Below are 27,904 nucleotides of genomic sequence, written 5' to 3'. Positions count from 1 at the left end.
GAACATTAATTGTATCTTCATATACTTCTTGCATATTTATGAATCCACCTGTTCTTTAAGCAGTGAAGTCATTCAGTCTTGTTTTAGGTGGTACCATGGTTGTTGGAATTAAAAAAAGACAAGATATTGGCTCATTTAAATGTTTTAGATCTAAAGCTTCAGCTATTTGTATAATTAAGTCTTAAAGATGTAGTTTTACTTTCAGTGGATTATATTAAGTTGATTATGGATGACTGAGTCATTATACTACATTTTGAATTAATTTTACTCTTCATGTTGTCTTCTTACTGTAGAGGGTTCTATAATATCTACTGTAGGGTCAGATGAAAGTGTTGGTGTTGTGACTGCTAACTCCTAGGTTCTCTGGGAAGATAGCTGGACTTATATACTTAATTTATTGTTGTTGTTAACCATGTATACATGTTTATGTATGTACATGCAAATGTATGTACATATGCGTAGGTTGAGGCCAGATGTTATCAGGTATCTTCCTTGATTGCTCTCCACCTTAAGTTTTGAGACCGGCTTCTCACTGAACCTGGAGTTCACTGATTTGGGTCCACTCGTAGGCCAGCAAACTCTGGGGATCCTCTGTCTGTCTCCTCAGCACTGGGATTATGGGAATGTATGGCCAGGCCTGGCTTCATGCATAAGTGCTGGGGATCTGTCTGAATTCAGGCCCTCTGGCCAACACTTAACTGTCTCAGCCTTCTTCTTAACCTTTTAATTTCAGTTGTGACTTTGCTTTAAATTCCGTCTTTATTTCTTGGGTCATCTTTCTTCCATGTATTCACCCTTCTTCCTCTATTCCATTTTCTGCTTTGTTGACTTTTTGATGCACAGGCTTTTGGTATATATTAATTATTTCTATGTCTATATCTGTATATGGAATATTGAGGTAAATCTTTGATAACATGCAGCAGACTTTTTCTTTTAAGCAATTTACTGTTAAGTAAACCATCTAGTTTGTAGAATATTTCTGGAAAATTAATCCTCTTTGATGGATTTTGGCTGATCATTCTCTGACCAGTCAGTTTCTTTGTTAAGTCTTTATGCTGTCATTGAGCCTGTCTTAACACTGGTTAAGTGTTAAGTGAAATCACAATTCTATACGGAAGAAGCCAAGTGCTGCCTTGCAAGTACTCTCCCCTGCCATATGCATGCTGGTTAGTTAGTTCCTACTAGTGACTCTGAGAATCTTGGTCTTTGGGGCACAGCACACCACAATGTGTATGGAATACTGTGGTGATTCTTTATTATAAGCCGTGGAACCCATAATAAAGGCAACTGATTCCAAAGAGCAGCTAAAAATTAAGATATGGTATCAGTTTCCATGTTGGATGATATTTTTGAAAAAAAAAAGCAGATGGCTTTTGTCATACTGTGAAAACAGCTTATACTCTTCTCTATTTTAGACTTAAATTTCACCATTTTCCTACAGGAGATATATGCTTAAAGGGTAATTGCTTTGGTGATAAAAATGATCTCTGGGCATTTATAGCAATAGATTTGGTATATTGTTTACTACTTATTTAATAGCAAATACAGTATCTTTTAAAAATTAGCCGAACATGTTTTTGTATGCTCATGTGTACTTTGATGGAAGTTTGATGTGTTTGTGTGCATGCACTTGTGTTTACATCTATTTGTGATCACATCCACTTCAGAGATTGCCTCTGTCATTCGAGAGCTCTTGAAATATTTCTTTTCTTTAGCAGTTTTTAAAGTACAACTGGATATTAGCCACTATGAGAGTGGTGGGTGACAACCTGGTTTATAATCTAGAAGGAGCTAAGAAGTAACACGTGGGAGGTTCAATACTGATAGAAAAACAGTTGAGTAGATCTTACTGCAAGTGAGTGTGCCAAATGAATTGTCTTGGCAAGGAGTGCTATTGAGTTTAGAGGAATGAATAGAGAGTCTGGAGGGCCAAGGAGCCAGGTGCTAAGGGCTGTTAGAAAGCAGAATGCTAGTAGAACAGGCACTAGGTGCCCAGAAGCTAAAGAGTATACTAAGTGGGTCAAGTGCTGGGCACCTGGGTTGGGCAGCTGAGAGCCGAAGCACTGGGGCGCTAGAATGGAGGAACAGATGCTAAATACTTGTTGGGGGTCAGGTATTGAGTAGCTCGCATGTATGAGGTACAGGCATGGGGAATTTGGGGGCTTGTAGTGGAGCGAAGGCCAACTTACGTTGAAGTTGACCAGAGATACTGATGTCTGGGGGCTGAATCTTGAAAGGCTGCCAATAGTGTTCAGTATCCCTACTTATCACCCAGGCAAATAGTGGAAAGGTTCAAGGTTTAAGGTTGTAAGGCACTACTAAACCTACTAAAAGATAGCATTGGGCCTGGATGTGTTTCTTCCTTGTTTTTAAAAAGACATATACATGATTTGGAGCCCCCCTTTATTTTTTATTTTTTTTTTAAAAAGAGGGTTTCTCTGTCCTGGAACTTACTCTGTAGACTAGGCTAGCCTCCAACTCAAAGATCCATCTGCCTCTGCCTCCTGAGTGCTGGAATTAAAGTTGTGCACCACCACTGCCCAGCCATTATTTTGTTTTTATAAGCGTGTTTATCTTGCCTGTTTTTTTCTCCGCCCCTAACTCCAATACAGTGCCCACCAACACAAGGTTGCTGTGTGAGAACTGTAGAAATTTCAATATTGAGTTTTGAGTAGAAAATTCAGCTCTTTAGTACTGGAGTTGAACTTTGAGAGGTTCAGTAGCAACAACGTACTAGCACTCAGTCTCTTTATACCTGGTCCATCTGGCACTCCCCATGCAGACCCTACTTCCTCAGAAGTGATATGAACTCTGCATGGAGTAAATCATTAATGGAAACCCAGATGGCCCCATATGTAAGTGTGCATATGTGTTAGATTGTATTTCATATGTTGTGAGTTATGTTGATCTATGCATATGCATTTAAATATATCCTTTGAGTTTTGTTGTACTGTGACTGTTTTGTGGAATGTATTATGTGAGTTATATACTTATGCCATGTGTTATATAGTACGTAGGCTGGTGTGCTTTGTGTTGCATGTGAGTTGTGGGTGTTAGGTCTTGTATAAGTGTGTGTTGTATGTTGTCTCTTCTATATATTCTGTGTATCTGTGATAAAGAAAAGAGTCCAGTATATAAACTAAAATTAAAACTCTTTCAGGAGTCATACCTTCTAGATTGTTCTGAGCCAGTGAGTACTGAGCAGCCAGAAAGCAGCAGGGTTCTTCCTCACCAACATTTCAAATACCTCTGGAGGTTTTATCAGCTACAGATTGCTCAGGTCCTAAATCCTTTGTTTGTTTGTATTGAGACAAAGTCAGTTGTCACCCAAGCTAGTACTAAACTTGCTCTGTAGCTGAAGATAACCTTGAACTTCTGATCTTCCTGCTTCTACTACCAGAGTACTGGAATAATAGGCCTACACCACATCTGGCTCTTCAGCCTTAAATTCTGAGTTCAGCATAGGTTCTGTCTTTGTTATCTTCACACACTTTGGAGCATTGTTTGGGTATGTTTCTTCTGTGTGTGTGTGTGTGTGTGTGTGTGTGTGTGTGTGTGTGTGTGTGTGTATGTTTATGTGAGTGCAGGTGCCCATGGAGGCAAGAAGAGGGTGTTGGGCCCCCTTTATCTGAAGTTACAGGAGGTTATGAGCCATCTGTCTCTCTATGCAGCTGAGGGTGGTCTTGAACTCCTGATCGTCCTGCCTCTTATCTCTTTCTCTCTTGGAATATAGTTGTGTGTCATCATACCTGGCCTTCCTGGGCTGTTTTGAAGGACCTGTCTATGTTTCTTCTCAGAACTCTTATACCAGATCTTATTTTGGACTCAGCAGGAAGTATAATGGTCACATCTCTGAACCCTAATAGGAATGACACTGGTAACTCTGAAGAGTTTAGTTCTTGGTAGGCCCATAAGCAATTACAGGAAAAGGAAAGGAGACTGTTTAATGGTAGAGAAAACCATGGTCTTAGAGCCAGGTCTGAAAGAGTCCCTCCAATGCCTGCGTTATACACCATCCCCCATCTCTCCTTGTCCTGCTACAATGGGTGGAGCACTAGATAATTTCTATTGCTCTGTGGAATGTTTAAGCCTTTAATTGTCTAGGCTGTGAAACTATGCTGCTTTTTTAAAGATCAGAGACAATCTTTTGTCTGACTACCTTTTGGTTAGAGTGAACCATGTTTTGGGTTTTAGGTTCCACTTTTTCCAGGTCAGAATGATAGTGTTTCTTTTGGAGAATGTTGCTGTTAGTTTACTTTATTACTAGAAGGTTGGAGGCTGTGTCATCAGTCTCTCCTTGAGGTCACGTTCTGGTTTGGCTGATCTGGCCTTGGCATGGTCTTGGGGGAGCTGAGGGTGTGTACTCGGTCAGTCACCTGCTACACACAACAAAATTGCTTTGTCAACCATGGGACTTTCTTAATAATCAGATAACTTCCTGAGAAACTTCTTATAGGAGAACTCTGGATATATTTTACTCCTCTTCTGATTGAAAAAAAATTTGCAGATACATAGAAGAGAATCTGTTCTCTCTAAATAGTGATTATCTTTTAGAGATATATTTAACATATTTTCATATTTTATTTTGTAAATAAAGTTTATACTCCAGTAGTAAAAATTGTGATTTATAATAGCTTCTGAATTAATTCTGGAAGTTTTGGCAATGTAAACTAAAGCAAAGGTTGCTCATTGTAAGTTTGAGAGTTAATTGGAACCAAGGCTTTTCCTTGTCTTCTCATAAATGCTCTTTGCTCTGATATTTCTTTGAGGCTTTTTGGTGGCTTAAGGGGAGTGTACTTTGTTGTACAGGATGACATGCCCGCTGAGGGCTGCTTCGGGGTAGTTCTGAGGAGCTACCTAACTCTGTCCTTGTGGGCCTTGGCAGAAGCAAGGCTTCAGCCACACCAAAATGAGCATCTTCCACCAGGCCCTGCCTGTGGGTCCATGTTCAATGTTAGCTGAATCTTCCTGTGTGTTTGTGTGTCTAACTGTCACTGCCATTGAAGGCTTAATACCTGTGGGCCAACAATGCAGCCGTAGGCTGATGTGATTATCACTATCTCATGAGTTTTCTCTCACCACTTACTTCAGTCCCCCAAAGATCCAGTTCACATCGGTGGTTTCTCCTGTTCTAATACAGGCCTCCAGAATCCAGTCTCAGGTGACTCCAGTGCAGCTGACCAGTTTTCAGGAGCCAGTGGTTACTTCTGCCATCTTGTCTATGCAAAAGAGAAAGGCTTTGAGGTAGAAAGTAAAGGCTCTGTGAAGTTGTTAGTATCATGAGGAGGGAGGAAACAAGTGCTTCTTTGAGTGATTTCTACATGATTTTAAATGTGTAGATTGTATTGAGGGACTCACAAGTTGAATGCAAAATTTATGGCATCCTAGTGTTAGATCTAGAATTGGTAAGTCTGGCTTTTGTTTTTATATTGCTATCACAGGTCTCATCTGTTCCACATCATTGATGGCATTCTTTTTGGAAAGAGAAGAAGGTGGTCTGAGGTCTTTGCTGGGGGTTTCTCCATTGTAAGAACCTGTTACTATGGTTTCTGTGAGTCAGCATTCACAGGAGGGAGAGGTGGACAATTGTGAAACCCAGTCAACTTGGGTCTTGTCTTGCTCTGGTAAAGATGTAGATTTTACAAAAAATTTGTTTAAAACCAACCAACCAACCAACAAACAAAAAAAGCCCCCAACCAACCAACCAACCACCACCACCCCAGAAAAACTAAGAGAGAACCTAGAGAAAACCCAGGAGGTCCCAAACAGTACAAACTGTTGTTCTTTTGAAATTTTGTAATTTGTGACGTGTTTAGTCCTTTAATGCTTTGTTACACTGCAGTCTTATTAATTGTTAACTATTATTTTCTATGCTAAGTAACATCATTATAACCCTTTTGTTAGGTGACAAAATTACTTACGTCTCTTCTTTTTAGGTGAGTAAGAACAATCCAAAATAGTTTGTAGTACTAATAATACTGGATATAATAATTACTGAAATGAATAATGAGGTAGCAGTCATCAATTAATAACAATAAAACACAGTTAAAGGCTGTCTGTATTTTATAAATCCTTAAAAAGCCCACAAAACCACACGCACACATAACACACTTATTGAGAACACTAGTGTTGTGGAAGTGTCCTGATTATTTTTTGTTTATTCAGGCAATCTCAATGTTCACTTTGTATTTTTTTTCCAAGATAAGATTCCTCTAGGATTTTTTCCGTCTTTCACTCTCCTTAGAGTGGAGTACAGACTAGGTGAATAATTATGGGACTTGCTAATCCTAATGCAATATAGTTTCTTGTTAGTTGATAGTTAACACTCACAGTTGCGAAAGTTTCAGTGTACTCTTTTGGTTTTATTGATATAGATTCTTCCAGGGGAGGTATCACTAATTCATCTTTCTACCATCTATTGTGAATTATCATGTGTTAAGTTAGAAATTGTAACTCCTTTTCTCTGATATTCATAAAGATTTCCTTTAGCTTCAGCTATCAATTAGATTAAGATTTTACGACATCAACAGTTCAGAATAAAAATTTGTTTTATTTTAGAACTAATATTGTAAAATATTTGGATATATTTTTTAAAATTCACAATCTTACAACCCTAACATGGTACTAGTGTACTTTATTTTCTTTATGTCATTTAAGTTAACTGTCCATAAAGATAACATGGGCTAAACAATGTCTAGTTTACTATAGCTTTGCATGCAGTGTTTTATTGGCATATCCTTTAAGCATACAAAGCAGAAAGTATTAGAAATAGAAAACGGAAATAGAAGCAGGCAGTGTTAGAAAATGAAAAGTGGAGCTTAAGGCTGAGTGTCTTGCTTGAGTCTTCGAGGTATGAACCTGAAGCCTAAACCCACCTCAGGGTTCCTGATTCCATGGCTCAGTGGATTTAGTCATTTCTAGTCAGAGATTCTCAGAATTTCAGTAGATCACCCAAAACTTTTTATTTAAAGGAAAATAAGACTGTTTGCTTCATATCTTACTTCTTACAGAGATTTGTCTGTTGCAAGGCAATGCACTTTGCAAAATGTACAAGCCAAAGTTTATACAAAAATGCCTATGACTTTGGTGAAGGAATTAAAAAATCCTTCTAATCAGTATATCCTGCCTTAGCACTCTTGACACTTTGGATCTAGGAGTGTGTGTGTGTGTGTGTGTGTGTGTGTGTGTGTGTGTGTGTGTGTTAAGCTGTCCATGCATACTGAGAGGCTGAATATCTCAGGCCCAACAGAATTGCTCTCACTTTAGACCACTGCGATAGAAGGTGCTATGACACATGAAGGTTTGTATGTTTTGATAGTAGTTTGTATATTGTGTTTGTAAATTTAGTTGTCATAAACATTGACCATGAAATGTAGCCAAACACTCTTTTTTTCAATAGACATGCTTCTGAACTGTGACTTGGCTTATATATTTCAGTTTTTTAAGTTATTTCCTTTTTTTGGGGGGTGGGGTGGGGTGGGGTGGGGCTGAGGATGGAAACAAGGGCCTTATGAGTGCTAGGCAAACACTTCACCAGTGAGCCGTATTCCTGGCATCTTTTCTGCTGTGTGGATCTTGCAATATTTGTGTAGCCACACCACTTAGGCAATAAAATACTCTGCCATATCCTTGTACTTAGAAGAGATCCTGAGGTCCCTGCTGCTTAGGATGCAGGCAGAGAAATCTATACTAAGCTCCTCAGAGACTTAATGGGTATGGGGAGGGGTGAGGAAAGACTCTTCAGATCTACACTAAACCCTTTCAGCCAGGTAAGTGTTTGGCATCTCTGTGTGTTCACTCCCAGGGATGGAGGAAGGCACACACTGTCTAGTTCTTGCACGATAGCTTTGAAAGTCCCAATTAAGCTCTCCTTTCCTAAACCCATTCTAGATTTTTTAAAAGCCTTTTCTTTCAGATCTTTCTTTCCAGAACTAAGTGCAGTTGGTTTCTTGGGATGTACCCAAGTTTTCCAGAGTTTACTTAAACTGGTTTCAAAAAGTAGATATAGATTTATAACAGAAATTCAGCTTCTGTTAGGTAAGTCTTGTTCCAGGGGTGCTCCCCTGAGACAATACTGTTTCTTGGAGAGCAGTGTTGCTTTGCCTTCCTTGCCAACTGCCCTGCTAAGGACTAGAATATTTAAAAATCTTTCCTGGATGGTAGAAACACTTTGACTGCTGTGGTTAGAGCCACTGTATTCCATATATTAATTACTGTCCTCATTGCTATTACCAAATACTTGACAAGAAGCAACTTCAGAGAAAGAGGATCTTTTTGGCTCATGGTTTGAGAGTACAGTCCATGTATCATGGCAGGGATGATGTGACACTGGGAGTCTCACCTTAGGCAGTAAAGGCATGAGATGCTCACTCACATCTTGGTAGACCATGACGCAGAGGAAGGGCTGCCTTTCTCCTTTTCATTTGTTTACTCAATCTGAGACTCCTGCCCATGGCATGGTACTGCTTACAATCAGGGTGGTTCTTCCTGCTTCTGTTAATGTTCTGGAAATGCCCTTACAGACCAGACATATTCAGAGTTGAATCTCTAAGTGATTCTAAATCTAGTCAAGCTGACAGTGAGGATTAACTGTCTCATTTTCTTGATAATAAAAATAATAAACTCCTAACCTCAAAGTGCTGAAATGTGCATCTTCAGCTCTTTTGGGGCCAAGGCAATTTTGAGGAAGGTTCTGCTAACTGGTGGCTGTCTTCTCATTCTTGCCTGTAGTACAGCTATAACAGGGGTCTGTTATATGTTAGAGTTTTTTTTAAAGAATGACCAGCCAGTAGAGAAACAATCTAAGTGAGTTTTCTTAATGCTTCATAATTGTTTTAATCACATCTAATTTTAAGTCGTTTTAAAAAATTAAAATAAGAAATATAGATAGGTTTGGTGAAATGTACCAGTGCTAGGGAGACAGAGGCAGGAGATGATTATGAATTCAAGGCTAGCCTGGGCTACAAAGTGAGACAATACCTTTAAAAAAACTAAAAACAAACCCTTTTTTTGTATGTCATTGTAGAGTACTCATCTTAGATTCAATAGACTCACTCTTTCTCAAGTCGTATTTTATTGAGTAGCAAGTAGAACAGACATAAACTAATTTAGGAACAAATAAGACTGTCTCATCATTAGATACAACTCACCTGGTTGCAGGACCTCCAGCAGTGAAAAGCCCAGCTTGCTGTGGCATTCGGGGATAGATCCAGGGAAGGATGAAGGAATGAAATCTCTGCTGATCAGTCAGGCAGCTGCTTAAGCAAGGTGTGTATTAGCTTCACTTGGAGAATGCTTTGTGGCAGTTCAATCTTTATGGTCATGTCAAAGAATTATTAAGAAAGTTATTTTTAAAGAATGTACATGCACAATATGGAATTATCCCAGATATTCCATTCAGAACTTTTAGGTGTTGGGGCCTATGAATGTTTTGCAGCTCGGCTGCTTGTCATCTCTTTGGAAGATACATGTTCATATCTAGGTCAGAATGGGGAAGTTCTTACCTTGGGATATAGAGCCCTGAAGGTTTTTGGTGAGGATCATGAGATGGCTGGGCTGTGAATGCTCCTGAGCTAGGAGAGATGGGAAGATAGTCTTAGAGATTGTCACTAACCCTGGTGAAAAGAGGAAAAGAAAAGAGAGCAGGGAACAAGTGAGCTGGAAAGACTTAATAGTCAAGTAGAGGGAGGAAATGAAGGGTGGGAAGGGGGTAGGCCTAAAGTTTTCATTCTTGAGTTGAAGTTGGTATTGGTGGATTTTTCACAATCAGGGAGAATGTACTAGTTACTTTTCTTGATTTTGTGACAAAGTAACTGGCAAAAGCAATTGAAGGAAGGAAGGAAGAAAGGAAGAAAGGAAGAAAGGAAGAAAGGAAGAAAGGAAGAAAGGAAGAAAGGAAAGGTTGGTAGATGGGTTGGCTCATTTACTTTGGCTCACAGTTTGAGGGTATAGTCCATAGTGGTGGGGAAGGCATGTCAGAGGAACATGGCATAGCATTCAGGAAGCAGAGGTGGGGCATGGGGCAGTGATGGTGCTTAGTTGACTTTCTCCTTTTTTATGTCGTTCAGAACTCCAGGCTATGGGATGGGGCCACCCATATCCAGGGTGGTCTTCCTAGCTTTGCTAATTTTAACGGAAACAACCTCATAGTCACTCATACCCCATGGTATTCTAAATCTCATAAAATTAATAATGAAGACTTAACTATTCCATGTAACAAGTCTGGGAAGATGACAAGCTTTATTTCAGACCTAACTTTATGTTACCAATGGATAACACTGAGCAGTGAGTTTGGAAATGTGGAATGATGTTTGGGGAAGGATCTGGACTTTGGTGGACTGGGGAATCTGGAACGTAGAAATGAGTTTACTAGTTGAGGATGATATCTGCATCTGGGAAAAGAGAAACCTAAGGAAGATTCAAATTACGAAATTTAGAGTGAGACAGTGGAGAAAAGGCCTGCTCAATTTTAGAGCGTGTAGTTCCTTAAGGGAACTGGTGCAATAGGTGGACGTCTAGAAAAGAGCCCCCCCCCCAAGAAAACAATTACAAGAAGATCAAAGATTCAGAAAGGAAGAGTTCCTATGTGGAGGAGGCTGACCCCTGAGAATAGTCATGTTATAAGTATTAGACTCAAAGGGCGTTTGTGTCAAAGGCACTTTTAAAGTCTATGGTGTTACTTTGGGTGGAGAATACAGATTGATACACAGAGAGGAAGGACCTAGGGGTGAGGAAGACTGAAATGCACGGGAGTGGTGGACAGTGGCTCCAGGTTCCCAAGGATGGACATGTTTTCCTATCATTATTTGTGAATTGGGTTTATTCTGACTCCACTCATGCAGGCTAAAGAAAGTTCTAAGAGCTTTTAGGTCTGGAGTATGTCTTGTGCTTCCCAGAACACTGTGTACTTTGATTTTTGGTTTATTACTGAGGACTAATTTTTAACTTGCTGCCTAAGTCTGTGGAAGAGCCTCAGCTAGTATTCTATCCCCAACAGTGTCCTTTGGAAGTAAGTGCAACCCTGGAAGTAATTTGCTGCAGGAAATACTCCCAGAGTTTATTTTAGAGTATGTAGTTCCAGAGTCATTCTATTCATCCTCCCCTGCTGACCTCTGTGTGAGTGAGTGTGTGTGTGTGTGTGTGTGTGTGTGTGTGTGTGTGTGTGTAGGCATATGTGCAAGGGTACTTAGCCAAGAGGTTGATGTTAAAATATCTTCCTCAATTGCATTCTACTTATCTTTAGAGACAGGGTCCCTCACTGAACCTGGAACACATTGGTTTTGCAAGACTGAGTGACCAGTAAGCTCAAAGATCATTTTGTCTCTTTCCACTTCTGGGATTATAGGATTGCATCTAATACATAGGTTTTTACATGAATGATGGAGAGGAAACTTAATTTCTTATGTTTACATGGTAATCACTTTGCTAAATGAGTCATATCTCATTGAATACCTCCATTTCGATCATGCTTATTATATTATGCTAATAAATATGATGGGGACAGCATGCATCTTGCTCTTCATTGTGTTGGATTTTCCAAGCTTGCTCTACACAGTGATTCTTCTGCCTTGGTGAGGACTATTGAAGCTGTTGTCTTCTGTCCTGTGCATCTGTCTGGTTCACATGTGGTAATGACAAGTGTAAGTCAGTTGGGATTATAAAACTAGCCTCAGGCTTGCACACAACATAGATGGATGATGGGAAAAGAGGAAAATGGTCTCCCTCATACCCTCAGTATGTACTCATGTGTGGTGTATGTGCATGTGTGTGCATATACATGTGTGTGTGTGTGTGTGTGTGTGTGTATGTATGTGCAAGTGCGCACACACATGTGCTGTTGTGCTCACTCATGATGTATATGTGGAAGCCAAAGGTCTACTTTGGGAGTCTTCTATTCACTTTATTTTCTGAGACAGGTGTTTTATTGAATCTGGGGCCCTCTGTTAAGTCTGGCTGTCCAGTGAACCCCCAGTTCTATCTGCATTTCACCCCCCGCCCCCACTGAGATTATAGATGTGCAGTGCTACAGTGAGCTTTCATGTGGATGTTGAGGACCTGAACTTAGGTCCTAATGTTTATACAGCAAATATCTTACCCACTGAGATGTCTCCAAGTCCTAGAAGGTAAGACTTTTTTCAGTACAGAATGTACCAGTATGGGAAAGAAAATTTTAGATTCTTTAGCATATTATTTAATTAATGGATCATTATCCTTATTATCACATAAAAATTGGTTAGCTGTGTAAATGTAACTTTTATTCACCTGAAGTAATTGTTTCTGAGGCTTCCTGCCTTCATCTGTTAACCTAGTCCTAGTCCTGACTTCTAGCCTTCATACAATCTTATCTAGGCCTTGAGTGCTTTCAGCCCCTGAGACTTACTGCTGAGTAGTAAGCTCACCTTCTTTTGTTCTTTCTGAACTCTGACTGGTTCAGTTCAGCTCTTCTGGCTCAAACTCCTCTCCAAACTGACTGATTCAATCTGGGTTCTCTCAGGGCTTGACTGCTTTGCTCTGCGCGGCCTCAAACTAACTCTGACAATCTGTTCTGACCTTCTGACTCCTTCTCATTCTCTGGCCCATCCTGTCTTCATCTGTGTCTAGCTTGTACTCTCTTCAACCTGTGTGTCTGTAAAACTCCTCAAAAACTTTCTCCTCTCTCCTCTGCTCTGCCCCTCTCTTAGGTAATCTCTCTTTCCTCTCTGTTTTCATAAGAGTTGGCATATCTTACTCTGTCAAATCTTCTCTGAGTCATTTCTTTGTCCGCCACTCAATTAAATATCACTTTCAAACATGAGTTCTTCCTTCTACAAACTAACTTTACCTTCATTGTTTGGGATTAACAGTGTGTACTAAGGGCTGAGCCATGCCACAACTAGAAACAGGTTATTTAGTAAATAACATGATCTTGGGGTTCATATGAACAAATATTCTACAACAGATCTACACATTAGAAGAAAAACATTAAGCAACTTTAGGAAGTTTCGATTGTATTCTTCAGATATTGAGTTGCTTGAAATGCTACGTTTATTTTTGGTTAGTTTTTTTTTCTTGTGTGCGTAGCAATTGGCACCTTATATTTTTATGATATGTCAGCTACAGAAATGTTTAAAATTAGATTACTAGAAATCAGATATGAAGAGCTCGTGGCCATACTCCCTGGGTTATGTTTTGAGCACTGTAGAAGACTCCTTCCATATTGGCTATCCTTAGTATTTGTAGAACACCTGATTCATGTGCTACAAGGATATTATTTGCTTTTGTTTCTAAATTAAGTCCAACACCATAGTGGACTCTCATGGCCCTCTCTTATAAATGAGGTTCAGTGTGGTGAGACTATGTCCTTATTGTGTCCTTGAAGAGCAGATGCAGTTAAAAGTTATCTCCCCTTCTCCTCCCTCTAGTTGACTGGTCTTTTTCTGTTTCATTTTCTATCACTTTAGCTTTATGAAATAAGGGACAAAGCAGTCAGATGTCCTTTTATACACAAAGCTCTCAACTGGGCTGAGGGATGTGTTTCCCTGATCACTTCTGTTAGTCTCTGTCCTGTGAGGTAATGCAGGGTTTCTTGAGTTTCTGTTTTTACAGATTCCTATAAATAATCCCTTTTCTTCTCTTCGGTTCATCCTCTAGTGATACCTCCCGAGGCTGTTTTTTTGCCTTCAGTTTTGACAACTATGATTTAGTTTCTGAGATGATGAAAGGGTAGTGAAAAGGGCATGGAAAGAAAAAGCAGGAAGGGAAAGAATTATCTCATGATTTTAGTCAGAAGGAAATCACTCAGACAGAAAAAAAATGTTAGAAGTGGGTCAGATCCCAGGAAGTTGGGTGGAATAAGTGGCACCATGTTACACAGCCCTATTTTATATCATTGTTGTTACTGTGGCAACTGGAAGAAGGAGTGTATTCATTCAGAGGTCAAATATATGTCTCTGCTGACTCTGACTATAATTAGCAGAATTCGTTCAATTTAAGTTTGAGAATGCTAGTGGAGGAGAGATTTTCATATATGTGTGTACCGTATGTGCTTGTGTGTGCATATAATCTGATTGTCTGAAATAAAAAAAATGTGCAATGAAGTAGAGTCATTTCCAGAAGGTGCATTCAGACAGATACACCACCTTTTTATTTTAATGTATTTATGGTATGTGTGCATATGTGTGTGGATATATGTGAAGGCTCATACTTGGTATTGAGACTTTTCCTCAATAACTCTGCCTTATTTTTTGAGGTAGACTCTCTCAGTCAAACCTAGAGCTTGCCAGTGCAGCAGGTCTGCTAGGGAACTTGTTCTGGGGATCTCCTGACTGCTTTCTGAGACAGGAAATGCAGGTAGCCTAAGTGCACTTGCTGTTTAATGGGATCTGAACCCTAATATGTTTGCTTTCACAGCCACATGAACTCCTTTGTATTTTCATGTGTGTGGAATGAGGTGAGTGTGTGTATGTATGTGATTTGTGCATACATGCTCATACTTATGTTTTTGTGAACATTTACATAGATTGTACTTGTGTAAGAATATATGTACTCATGTGTGTATATAAGGTATAAATGTGAATGTATTATGTGAACATTTACACAGGACTATGTGCATGAATACAATTGTTTATATGTCATATCTGTATATTTATATACATGATTGTGTGTAAATATGTGCAAATTATATACATAGTTACATGTGTGCCCATTTTAATGTATTGGATAATTTGTATATATGTGTGTATGCACAATTTATTCCCTGGGGGGAAGTTATTACTATATAGTCTGTAGTGACTCTGTAGGAGCCCTCTCAGGAAGGGATTGGAATTGTAAATGTTCTTGCCATTGCTTAAACATTCCTGAATTTGTCTGAAATGCATATCTGAATATAATGCTAGGTTAAATATTTTTAAAAAGGTTCAGTGGTGTGTATTGTAGTAAAATAATATTTTTGTTCCCTTTTCTTTGTGGTTAATGTTTTAGGCAGAGGATGTAAGATGTTGTACAAAATGACAGTGGTGATTTTAGCCAGGAGATCTGGTTAATGATTAGTATTTATATTCACAAATATCTGGCTATAACTTTGGAGAAGGGTCACTGGCATGCTGCCCGTTTAATAATTTCAGCATCTTTGTTCTGTTTTACTCTTCATATTAGTTCTATCCATAACTGCTCTGAACCATTTTCTTTTTTTAAAATTGTGTAGGGTTGAAGTCACTGAATGGGGGATCCAGCTGCTTATATATGGCTCATTTGCAAACCTTCCTTCCTACCCTGTCTCTTTAAGTAGATTGTACTCATTAGTAGAGCTGATTGCTATTCCTCCTCAGGTTCATCAGTTTTATCAGAATAAAGTTAGGGTCCTGGGGAGATAGCTCATTATAAAAGCACTTGGTGTGCAGGCCTCAAGTGCTTGGGGTTTAGATCCCCAGTATCCACATTGGGGGAAAAAGGTGGGTAGGTGTGGTGGCTGCCTATAATTCCAGCACTAGAGAGGCAGAGACTGGGTTTCTGGAGCAATCTGGATAGGAACACTATTTGGAATGGGTTTAACAAGAGAATGCCTCAATAAATTCATTGAAAAATGATTGAGAAAGACATCTGATGTCAACCTCTGGCCTATGCATATGCAGTGCACAATTTGCATACGTCCAGAAACACATCAAGTACAGGTAGAACAAAAAGTTAAGTTCCATACTGTTTATGATAAATGATCTCTGTGTCATTTTGGGTGAAGCTGAATTGTGACCTGCCTCTAACTGTGCTAGAGCATTGGCAGCTGTCACTATTCTGAATACTGTTTGCCATTCCACCAGAACTGAGGCCTTACTTTCATCTCTTCAACATGTAGAGCCTAGGGCTTGTGTGTGAAGGTAAGCATGTACTAGTGTAGGCTTTCTGAGATCTCAGTGGGGACCTTACTTAGTCTTTCTTACTAGGATGCCAAATATAGCAAAAGATAGAATTCACAGAAAAAATATAGAATTATTCAAAGATGGATGCCATTGACTATGTAAAGGTTCTCTTATATAGAGCATAATAAATTTAGAAAAGAAGACAGTATGAAAGTAATAATGAATATATGTTTATATATTCTAGTGTAGGCCAACCTACAACAGCATAGTGTTGTATAGTATAGAACAGAAGAAATAGCGTAGTATTTGATAACATACTATAAAATAATGTCACATGGACCAGAATGCATAGCTAATAGTGTTGTGTAGAACAGAATAAAGAATATAGTTTAGTACAGATGCTCCTTGACTTATGATAGGGCCATGTCCAAAAAGCCTGAAAATATTAGCCTATCTGATGCATGGTTCTATGTTCCTATCTAGACAGTAGAATACATTGTACTTTTAATTATCTACTCTGTTCATTGTGCAACTGTATGGAGAACTGAGCCTGTGGCCACTTCCCAGCATCACATTACACTACATCTCACTTGTGGAAAGATCAAAATTTGTAATTCAAAGTACAGTTTCTACTGACTGTCTATTGCTTTTGTGACTTTGAATAACCCAAAACTTGTAAATTGACATACTATATACGCCAAGGAGCATCTGCGGTGTGGTATAGTGTCAGTAGAATCGGATTCTAGTATTAGACTCTGTTATAGTATCTCTGCCCTTGATCTCTCTCTGATTTACTCTGAGAATCAGGACACAGACATAAGAAGTCAGAAAGCTGGCCTTTTATTAGTTTTTTATTTTTTTGCTTTCAAGGCCACTAGTTGTTGGTATAATCTGGTGGGCCCTGTTTCTTTGGTAGTATTTCCTGTAGTAGCCTATGCAGGCTTTATAGAATTCAGTATTGTCTCTTCTGTGTGTTCTGTGTTCACATAGTTGAAAATGTTTGTTACCTGCCACATCCCCAATAGATTATAGCTATAGCCAATATTCTACTTGTTTCTTAGCATTCTCTCCCTTCTGTTGGAGAAAAAGTACATAATAAGTGCCACACATCCTGTAAGTCAGAGCCTCTTCATTATTTGAGGCTGTATTTGAACAAGAATGGAAAACTCCCTCATCTTTGGAAAGCCAAACCTTTGAGCATTTTGTGTTGTAAGTAACTCCATGTGTCTGGTGTGTAATGTGGGAAGCATTTCTAATGCTTCTTCTTCTTTTTTTTTTTTTCTTCTTTCATTGGGTGATTGTTTCAGAAATTTCTAAGTTCATTATGGGGAATGAGTAGCCCAAGATTTGGCCAGCAGCCATGAAGGATGAAAGCCCAGCTGGGGAATATCCTATATAGCTGTGCTAAGGAGAAATGTGGCAGAGGATTACAGGATTCTCCCAGAATTCTCTTGCTGCTCTCACTGTCTTTGATTAGTGTCTTAGTTACTGTTCTATCGCTGTGAGAGACGCCATGACCTGGGAAACTCTTATAAAGAAAAAACTTTTAATTGAGGCTTGCTTATAGTTTCAAAGGTCTGGTCCATTGTCATCATGCTGAAAAGCAAGGCAGCAAGAAGCAGACAGGAATTGGAGGAATAGCTGAGTCCTACATCTGGATCCACAGGCATCAGGAAGAGGGACACACTGGGCCTGATTGGAGCTTTTGAAACCCTAAAACTCACACACAGTAACACACTTCCTCCAACAAGGCCACACTCTCTACTCTGTCCCTATTTCCCTCTCTGAGGATCAAACATTGAACTGTATGAGACTATGAAGGCCATTCTTATTCAAACCACTACAATTATCATACTCCGGGGGTCACCTCCTCATTGTTCTGGGTTGTAGCCTCCTGAAGAGTAGAGTGAATGTCAGGTGATTTGGGAAAGGTGCCTGTTGTGTTGCTCTTGACCTGCCTCTTTCTGTAGGAACATTTTCTTCTGAAAAGATAATTTGTAGGACATCCGTTAATCTGAATGTAATTAGCAAAGGGCATTCTCTCAGATAAGAGCTTTGGGGCCACTTTGATTAGCTTTTTCTTTTTTATTTCATTCTTTTAAAGACAATAGTTTTATAAGCTCAACGACTAAACTTAAAGAAAAATTCAGTGTTTTCTTTGGGCTGTCTGTCTTACTATGAGGGTATAAATCCTTGAGAGTTATGCTGGCTATACCATACTTTGCAGTTCCTCTATTTCTCAGTATGGTAGAAGACTTTTTTCTTACCCAAAGAAACATATTCTTTTAATGTGTCTGAGCCAAGGCATTTTAATGAGAGATTTAAGGTGCTTGCTTTAGTTTGTGATAAATGATTAAACTAACAAGATCAAAAATAAGACTTGTAGGCCAGGTGTGGTGGTGCCTGCCTTTAATCCAGCGCTTGGAAGGTAGAGTCAGGTGGATCTCTGTGAGTTCGAGGCCAAGCCTGGTCTACAAAGCAAGTCCAGGACAGCTAGGGCTTGTTACACAGAGAACAAACAGAAAAAAACAGAAAAAACAAAAGAAAAAAAAAGAGACTAAGACTTGTGATATAGTTGTTATAAGACATTGACAAAGGAGCAACAACAACAAAAAGAAAAATCCATTGCTGGGCTGATGACTTCATGTATTTTACCTGCTGAGGCCCTGACTGACCTTGAGTAGCTCACTTTCTGAAGGTTTCTGGGGGAAACATGTCAGACCACAGAATATCTTTGATATTTGTTTATTTGCTTGGTTTTTGAGACAAGTGTAGTTGTGGCCTGCAACTCACTTTGTAGACAGTACATCGAATCTCTGATCTTCCTGTGTCTGCTTCCTGGGTTCTGATATTACAGGGGAAGCCTCCATACTCAGTTCATATGGTGTTGGAGTTCAAACCTAAAGCTTCGTCAATACTAGGCTCTACCACCAATACTCTACCACCTGGGCTATGGCTTTAGGCCTCCCTTTTAACAACAACAACAACAGCAACAACAGCAACAACAACAGCAACAACAGCAACAACAACAGCAACAACAACAGCAACAACAACAACAACAACAGCAACAACAGCAACAACAACAGCAACAGCAACAACAACAGCAACAACAACAGCAACAACAGCAACAACAACAGCAACAACAACAGCAAACAACAGCAACAACAACAACAACAACAACAACAACAACAACAAGCCCACAGCCCAGACTGTCTTTGAATTCCCTGTGATGTGGAAGGTGACTTTGAACTCATGATTATTCTATCTCTGTCTTTTAAGTGTTAAGATTCCAGGACTGTGTCCCTGTGTTTGGTTTGTTTTTGTTTTAAAAGTTATTTGCTTTAATTGTCACTAGAGTACTTTGTTCACCATTAGATCTTGAGGTACAATTTGAGACACTGCTGGACAGACATTATGGCTCTTCAGTTGTGTCTTGGGTAGTGCCAGAGTAGCTTTAGGTACTGTGGTGTGCTTGGTGACATTGAAGGTCTGTGCACTCCATGGATGCCTTCCCCTGGGTTCCTCTACAGCTGTCTCTGTGGAGTGCCTGGAAGTGGAAGGAATCAGGAGAGGGTGTGGTATGGCCGATTGGGATTTCTGAGAAGCCTTTTATTTCAGCAGAGAGCCTGGTATGAACACTTTTTCCCCCCTCCGCAGGTTAAATGACTGTTTAATGAAGTTTGTCTCTTTACTTGGATTGGGGCAGTTCTTGTTTAAATGCTATCTTTGTCTTTTAGGCCCAGAACTGTTAATTCGCTAGTGAGTAGAGGTACCCATGCAGAAGTCTCAAATGTTTGATAATACTGATCTTTTGAACATTTCTCTAAACATTGCAGCTCATATTATATACTTGAGAGAATCCATTTTCTCAGGTCTCTCTCTTCTCTCTTCTTTTTCTCTCTTTGCACAGATATTAGGCTCTTCCTCTTCCTCTTCCCCTTTCTCTCTCTCTCTCTCTCTCTCTCTCTCTCTCTCTCCGCCCCCCCTCCCCCCATGGTGACTTCCCTGGCCTTGGTCCCTGGGGCTGGTGAACTTGCCAGAGAGCAGTTTCCCAATAAACCTGTGTTTAATATAATCTAATCTGGCTTGAATTGGCTCATTTCATTGGTGGAGAAATTACTTATCAGTGCTAAAGCCAAATTTCCAACTCACCAATGGATCACATCCTAAGGAAGTGAAATTAAAACATCGTGGCAGTGAATTCTGTGTATTGAACTCATCCTGAGTAGGAGTAGTGTTCATCGTTTGTATTAGCAGAAAAAACAATTTCCATAGCTTCAAAATATAATGACTGACTATGAGTGAACCTGAAAAAGTTCTTCCTTCTACCACTGAGTTTTTATTGGTCTATAAATCCATCTCAAATGATTTACAGTGTGAAGATGAAGAATAGAGAGGGCCCCATGCTGGTATGAAGGGAGAAGTTAACCTTTCCCCTTTTTGGCTCCACTTTGCCTGTTGTCAGCAGATACAGAGTGACAGAGGAAGACAGTTAGCAAGAAGGACATATGTTAGGAAAAGTAACAACCATACAAAGAACTTTCTGGCTTCCTTGGAGGTTTTCTATTTGACAATTTTGGATGCAGTCCTGAATATATGCCTTATTTTCAGGGCAGGCAATGAAGACACAACTTCCAGGATTCCAAGGCTCTGATGCCATGTGCTAAGCATTGGTAGTTAATATAGTGGAGCCTTATCTCCTATTTTATTAACAAGATCAGCACTGTCAAGAGAGATGCTCACAATTGTATGGTGAGGAGAATCAAAGCACTTATGTAGTGGGCAGTAGTAGAGCAAGCATGCTTTTGCATTAATACAAGGATAGAAAATATATACAAATATGCAGAGGTGGTGTGTGTGTGTGTGTGTGTGTGTGTGTGTGTGTGTGTACACTCTCTCTCAAGTGCCTTGTATGTACATATGGAGGCTAGACCAGAACATCAGATGTTTCCTTTATTGCTTGCTGCTTTATTACCTTGTCTCTTACTGACTTGGAAGCTGGCTATTTCAGTTAGGCTGGCTTTAGAGCTTTCAGGAACTCGCTCTGAAATCCTGGCATTAGAAGCATACTTAATATGCTTAAAAAAAAAAAAAAAAACGTAGGTGCTGGGATCCAAACTCAGGTCCTCATCCATGCTCATGAAAAACCCACAGAGCCATACCCCCATCCTTCAGTTTTTTATGGGGTGAGTACAAGTATGGGGGGCAGGTTGAGTGAATATTCAAAGCTCTTAGTACTATTTTCTTTTCTAAAGCAAATTATTCAAGTTAAGATTGAGCCCAACTGCTCTGCAGCCCTCGCAAGGGCCATTATGGGCCACTCTGTCTCCACCTACAGCAGTGGTGGAAGAGAGTTGGGAGGGTCTGTGGCAGGCTTGAGGGTGACATACTTTATGTTCTGTTACTGGGTCCTCAGTCTCAGAGGGTTTGGGAATGTGGTCAGGCAGTTTATCAAGAGCATTTTGGCCCACAGTCAGCAGCAATCTTTGTACAAGGGAATGCATGTGCCAGTTTATTAAAGTTGGTACTGCTTAAGCTTTTGAAAAATTATTATTTTGAAACAACATCTCACTCTGTCTGATCTGAGTTTTCACTGTGTAGCTCAGGCTGGGTTTTCACTATGTAGCTCAGGCTGGGTTTTCACTGTGTAGTTCAGGCTGGGTTTTCACTATGTAGCTCAGGCTGGGTTTTCACTGTGTAGCTCAGCTTGGGTTTTCACTGTGTAGCTCAGGCTGGGTTTTCACTGTGTAGCTCAGGCTGGGTTTTCACTGTGTAGCTCAGGCTGGGTTTTCACTGTGTAGCTCAGGCTGGGTTTTCACTGTGTAGCTCAGGCTGGGTTTTCACTGTGTAGCTCAGGCTGGGTTGAAGTCACAGTTTTCCTGCTTCAGTTTCCTAATGACTGGGATCCTAGGCATAAGCCATCATGTCCGGTGTTGCCTAGTTGCTTTATTTTATTTTATTTTTCATTCTGTTAGCTATCCTGGGTGTTCAAAAGAAGGGATAGCTAGCTCAGATTGTAATTTGACCGCATATTTCACCAATAGGTTATTTTTCCATGTAGCTTTCCTTTAAATGTTTCTTTCTAAGTTTCCTTTTGTGACACTGTCACTGCTGCTGATGAATAGATTTCCCAGGAGTGAGGACCACAGCTCCTCTTTTCTGTCCATTTGTCTACTTAGCCTGCTTCAGTAGGCTGTATCAGGGTTGGTACTTAGGAATCCCACAGATTTAGGATGAGGAAAAGCTTTAAGGTGTGAATTCATTTGGGCAAATGTTCAAAGTAAACATTTTGATGCTTTCAAAGGGCTGGAGAGGTGGCTCAGTGGTTAAGAGCACTTACTGCTGCTTTTGGAGAATAACCAAGTTCAATTTTCCAGCACTCCCGTCGGGTGGCTCACAACTGCCTCAAACTCAGCTCCGAGGGCTCCAATACTCTATTCTGGCTTCCTGGGCATCACACACACACACACACACACACACACACGCCATAACACACGCGGACATACACACACACATGCCATACCACACACACACACACACACACACACACACTCTTCATATACACATATAGACACATGAAAAAATTTAAAACATAAATTATTTTAGAAAAATGCTTTCAGAAGTATATAGTCTTCTGTATTTTACATGAAGTAATTATTAGAAATGTATTTTATTGAAGGATATTGGAACAAAAATTAAAATTGTAGATGTTTTTGTTTGTTAGCCTTTGTTCCTAAGATAGTGTGTTGCTATGTAGCTCAGAGTAGCCTTGAGTTTACTGTGTAGCCCAGGCTAAAACTCAAGACAGTTCTCTTGCCTCAGCTTCCCAAGTGCTGGAGTTATATATTCCACACCTGGCTCTGAAGTGCTTTTTGCTTGTCTTTCATGTGAATACTTACTACCATAAAGTTGTAATTGCTGTACATCTGCTTTTCTATTTTCTGTTCTTTTATCCTTTGGAGATGTATCTTTTCAAGCATTTGGTCATTCCACAATGTTTAGTGATATATCTTTCTGTTATAGATACTATGTTAGGAAATAAAAATCACTGTTGGTAAGGAATCCACCTTAGATGAGAACTGAAAACCATCCATGATTCAAGACAGGAAATGATAATCATTATAGATACTTATGGGGGTTGTGGTCTTTAGTAGTTCAGGGAAAAGGTCACCAAGAGGCTCTAGTGGATGTCCTAGGTGGTGTCTTTGATGGTGGGAGGAGTGGCAGGAGCCGGCCAGGACAAGAGGGAGCTACAGGGGACTTGGCTGGACTGTGGGAGAGATGAATGAGCTGTTCAAAGGCTGTAAGGGTAGTCAGGAGCTGAGACAGAAAAGAAGAGCTTCTATTGATTTTGAGGAAAGGAGCTGAGAGAGATAATGGATGATATTTGCAGAGGGCAGGTAGCTGTAAACCATAGAAAGAAGTGTTGGAACTAAAGCTGTATTCCTTCAGATCCGTTCCTGAGCACACCTCTAACTTCCCCATATACCCAGGCATTTTAAGAGGACTTTTGCATAATGTTACAGGTCTTTTATGAGTTGGTGCTGGGTCCTGTCTGCAGTTCACCAGGGCTTAAGGACATCTGGAGTCCATGTGTGACCTGGATAGGATCCTGGTTGCAAATTACAGTAAACAACTCAAACTAAATTATGCAGAAGAATTAATATGAAGTTGAAAGCTTAGTTCCAAGCATCGAGATGTAGAAGATGTCCAGCTCGGGGACCAGGAGGACTCAAAGCTGCCCCGTCTCTCTTTGTAGCCCCTGGTATAGGCTCTGCTTCTGAGGTTCAGCACTCTAAGGTATCTAGCTGGTAAGGTAGATGAAAGGTGCTACCTGCTTTCTCTTGGTTCTGAGCCCAAGTTCGTAGGAAAAAGATTGTTGATCAGTAGACCTCAGGAACAGTTCTTTCTAAGTCACCACCAACTGGGACGGTGGAGAATAGAAAGGGTACAAGGCAGAAGTGGCTACAGGGGCCCTTATTTCTCTTATAAGATGATGACAATGGCCTTGCCATACACAAAGACATCTATCAGCCATGTGATGTGTCACTTGTGTTGGTCTAGCCACTTATAGTTACTATGGAGTTAGGGTAGTCCATAGACTTGAACATTGTAGTTACCTGAATTTGAAAACATAGCATGATGCTGTTGTCACTACATGCTGACTATGTCAAAATGCATTCTCAAGGTGACTGCCACTAACAAAGGGACAGGAAAGGAAATCACCCTCTGTGTTGGAGCTCTCCAGTGTGTGACAGTTTGTCCTCTCTCCTGAGTATGGAGATGTCATCATTCCCAACAACAGGACTACAGATGGGGTGCTAGGAGACACTTCCTTCTGGAATTTTATTGCTAGTATCTCTCAGATACAGAAGACTCAAAGTTACTTCTCAGGGAGCATAAATCCTATTAGAATAGCTTAAATGGACACAGGGTTTGGGCAACAAATACTACCTAAATTTCCTGTTCTGCTTAATGTGTTTATAATGTACTGCAAAGCAATGGTACACTTAGATGTGAGCAATGACTGAGCCCAAGCTTGTTGGGTGCCAGAAAGGGCATTGTTCTTTTATCTCAGCTAAAGTTAGAATGCAGTTCTTCCTTTCCCTAAAATACACAGAGAATTGCTGGCAAGTCATTTGGGATTTGAGGGTTATACTAAAAGTAATTTTATTTTGCAGGGAGCATGCTGAACGTGGCATTTGGGTTAATTATTTTTGAGAATTAGAAAATATATATGTACAATATTCTGACTCTGCTTCCCTTTAATCCATAGCATTTTCTATAATATTGTAAAACTTTCAGTCTTAGTCTTTTTGGAAAATGTGAGAAAAGGAAAAGTTGGGTTGGAGAGATGGCTCTGCAGTTGAGAGCAATGGCTGGTCTTCCAGAGGCCCTAAGTTTTTAGTTCGTGGGCCCATATGGCAGCTCACAGTATATGATACGCTCTCGTCTGCAGGCATACATGCAGACAGAAGCATCTTATTCATAAAAACTAAATGTTAACAGGAAGGAAGGAAGGAAGGAAGGAAGGAAGGAAGGAAGGAAGGAAGGGAGGGAGGAAGAGTTGTTTTGCTTTCAGGTGATTGCATTATTTTATATTTATTTAATTTTTACTATTTCCAACAAAAAGTATTAGAATTTATCTGAAATTTAATCAAAATAAAGCTAACTCTGAAATGAGTTACCATAATTTACAACTATTACCATCAGTGTTGTCTGAAGTGCATGTTTATTCTCTCAGCCCTTACATTAATGAGCAATGCTGCCACTCATTTCTGTGCTTGTCTTCAAAAAGAAGAAATATTTGCAGACTCGTTAATAGTTTTTATCGTTAGGATTGGGATGTAGTTGTAGCAGTGGAAATGCTTAGTTGAATGGATAAAGCTTGGGGGTTAAAAAAAGGGGTGTCCACTTTTTTTCTATTGTGCATATAGCCCAAGCCTCTTTGAGAATTACAAATATAATTACCTTGATCTTGGATTTAAATGTAATTTGACTGTTTAACAAAAGCTATAATTCTATAAAACTGTGCTGTTATATTTTGCTTTTCTTTTTTAAATTGCTTTGTTTAACATGATAAATTAATGCATATTAATGTGTTCTAATATGTTTTTCAGTTGCTTTAACACAATAATTTAGTGCAAATTAATATGTATTCTAACCAAGTATTAGAAAATTAATTTTTCAGCAAAGTCAAGATGAAATTTTGTAAATTGTTTTTAATGACAAGGATAGTTTTTTCCCTTTTCTTTTTAGAACATCCGTCAATGCATACATGTGGTTCTATGATGTCCCTGTTCAGTGCATGCCCTACTACTCCTGGTTAGGAGGTATGTTGTACTTGGCTGTTATTACTGTCACATGCCTTAGGTCATGTGGAAGGTGGAGGAGGTTTGCTATTGAAGTGGAAGAGATATGGAGTGGAATGCTGCACATTGCTGGGTGGAAGGGAGGCTGGTAGTAGTGTGTCACAGACGTGTCAAGTGGTCTGCATGTCAGTGTGACTTGGAGCAGGGTGCTATGGCCAGCGAGACCTGGGAGAAGAGACACTTGGGGTCCTAGTAGAGCTGCTGCCTTGATATGACTTCTGCTGGGTTCTGGGGTTGACAGTGGCAGGTAGGAATGGAAGCTCACTTCTCCAAGTGTCTATGCCAGGGTTTGCTGATAGTCCTGCAGTCTGTCCTTCAACTTGCAGACTGTGTACCCACTGGAATAGTCTCAGAACAAAACAAATGATATTTACATGTTCACACATCACCTTCTGGGAAAGTATTTAGTTTTTACAAGTGTTAAGACCATCATGAGGTAAACATTCTGAACTCTGAGCATTTTCTTCTCCTGGTTTTTTCTTAACTGTATTTATTATTATCTTGTGTGTGAATAATGTGTTTATGAATCCAGGCACGCACATGCCATGGCATAGATGTGGAGTTCAGAGAACTTTTGGGTCTTGCTTCTCTTTTCCCAGGATGGGTTCTAGGAATCAAACTCAAGTGGTTGGGTTTGCACAGCCTTTACCTATTGAGCCATCTCGTGGTTCCTTTGCCACTGTTCGTTGTCGTTGTTGTTTGTTAGTTTGTTTTAAACTATATTTGTGGGGGGGGCAGGGGAAATTATATTTGTATTTTTCTATATGGGATTTTCTTTTCTTTTTAAATTTCAGGGTTATTCTTTATTTGTGGTGCTGGGACTCATGCCTAGGGCCTTGTATTTGCTAGGTTTGATTTCCACATCTATGCTGTGTACCCCAAGGTGCTGGACTAGAAAGATCATATATTATTTCTTTTGAATCTTGATTGTAAAAGGACTCAAAGCTACACTGAAAATATCTACCCTGATGTAGAAATTAACTATGTACATATAAAAATCATATAAGGAATCTAAATTGGAGGCTTTAATGAACCAAGAAAAATTCTGTACATGAGTGCAATACAGCTTGGCTGTGAGCATGCCATTAAGGTAACTTAGTTTGAAGAAAGAGGAACAACACCCCCTTCTCCACCCAAAGATCAGTGAGGAAGGAAAATAACATCTGGTTAGTTGTGTTGGGTATAACTGCCCTCTTCTAGAGGGCATAGCTTCAATCATCCAACAGAAGGACCTTCTGGGAGATGAAGATTGGCAATGCATGAATGCACATATACCCAAGGCTCCCATACTTCTAAGTCTTGGAGGTCACTTATTCACATTTTTGTGGCTTCCATGCAAAAATCACTTTTACAAATGCTTTCATTTAAAAGACTCTGGTCTAACAATCTTACCAAAGAGAGCTAGTCTAGCCACAAGTCCACATATAAAAGCAGAGAGGTGAGCAACTTTCCAGTCGGTTATCACAGCAGGAGATCCACACAGTGCAGTTCACACTTTCAGGAGCACTGCTATGCTGTTCCTTCCAAAAACCTCACATACTGTGCCCAGGCATCAAAATGATCAGTTGGCCGGTTGTATGATGTCCACACAGGTTCTCCAATAAACAGCTGCATGGCCTTCACGTAAGTCCAGCGTGAAGCGGTGATAGATGCCTCAGGGAAGCATAATCATGTTCCCCCTCTCCATGGAAATCCGGATCCACTTGTCCACCATGTCCCTAACATCGAAGTACCCACTGCCCTCCAGGATGTAGCAGATCTCCTTATCTAGATGCAGATGTTCCTCAAAGAACATCTTGATCTTCTCCTAATTGGAAAGTGTATCTTTGCACGTAATGATGATGTCTATCCATGAGTAGTTTCTCATTTTTCCGGATCTGTACCAGTTCTAGATCATTCTCATACTTGTCAGCATCTTGCTTCCAATAGAGCATTCCTCCAAGCATATGCAGCTGCTCCAGGCTCACAGGGCGAGTTGTGCTATGCGAGGTGGGGCCATGGACTCATCCATATACCCGGCTTGCACCACGGTGGCGGCTTCCATGAACTGGCTTGAGATTTTCATATATACTTCATTTTAGTTGATTTCTCTGCCTTTGCTCCCTCTCTCCCATACCACATTTGACCCCTAGAATTCCCTCTTCCAGTTTGTTCTATTATCTTCCCCACCCCTCTTCTTTAAAGCTGCTGTTGCTTCTGCTA

The 27,904-nt window shown here is 40.0% G+C and overlaps 1 protein-coding gene and 1 pseudogene across 6 annotated transcripts in view; one reads left to right on the top strand and one right to left on the bottom strand.

The window, feature by feature from the left end:
* Dip2c (disco-interacting protein 2 homolog C) overlaps positions 1-27,904 on the top strand; it is a 385,401-nt gene that overhangs the window by 15,721 nt on the left and 341,776 nt on the right. The gene's annotated exons all lie outside the window — the stretch shown is intronic.
* Positions 27,212-27,767, bottom strand: Adi1-ps1 (acireductone dioxygenase 1, pseudogene 1; annotated as a pseudogene).

Source organism: Rattus norvegicus, chromosome 17, assembly GCF_036323735.1.
Source record: "Rattus norvegicus strain BN/NHsdMcwi chromosome 17, GRCr8, whole genome shotgun sequence".
NCBI lineage: Eukaryota > Metazoa > Chordata > Mammalia > Rodentia > Muridae > Rattus > Rattus norvegicus.
Note: the sequence above shows the minus strand (reverse complement) of the source record. Positions and strands in the feature narration are given on the sequence as shown.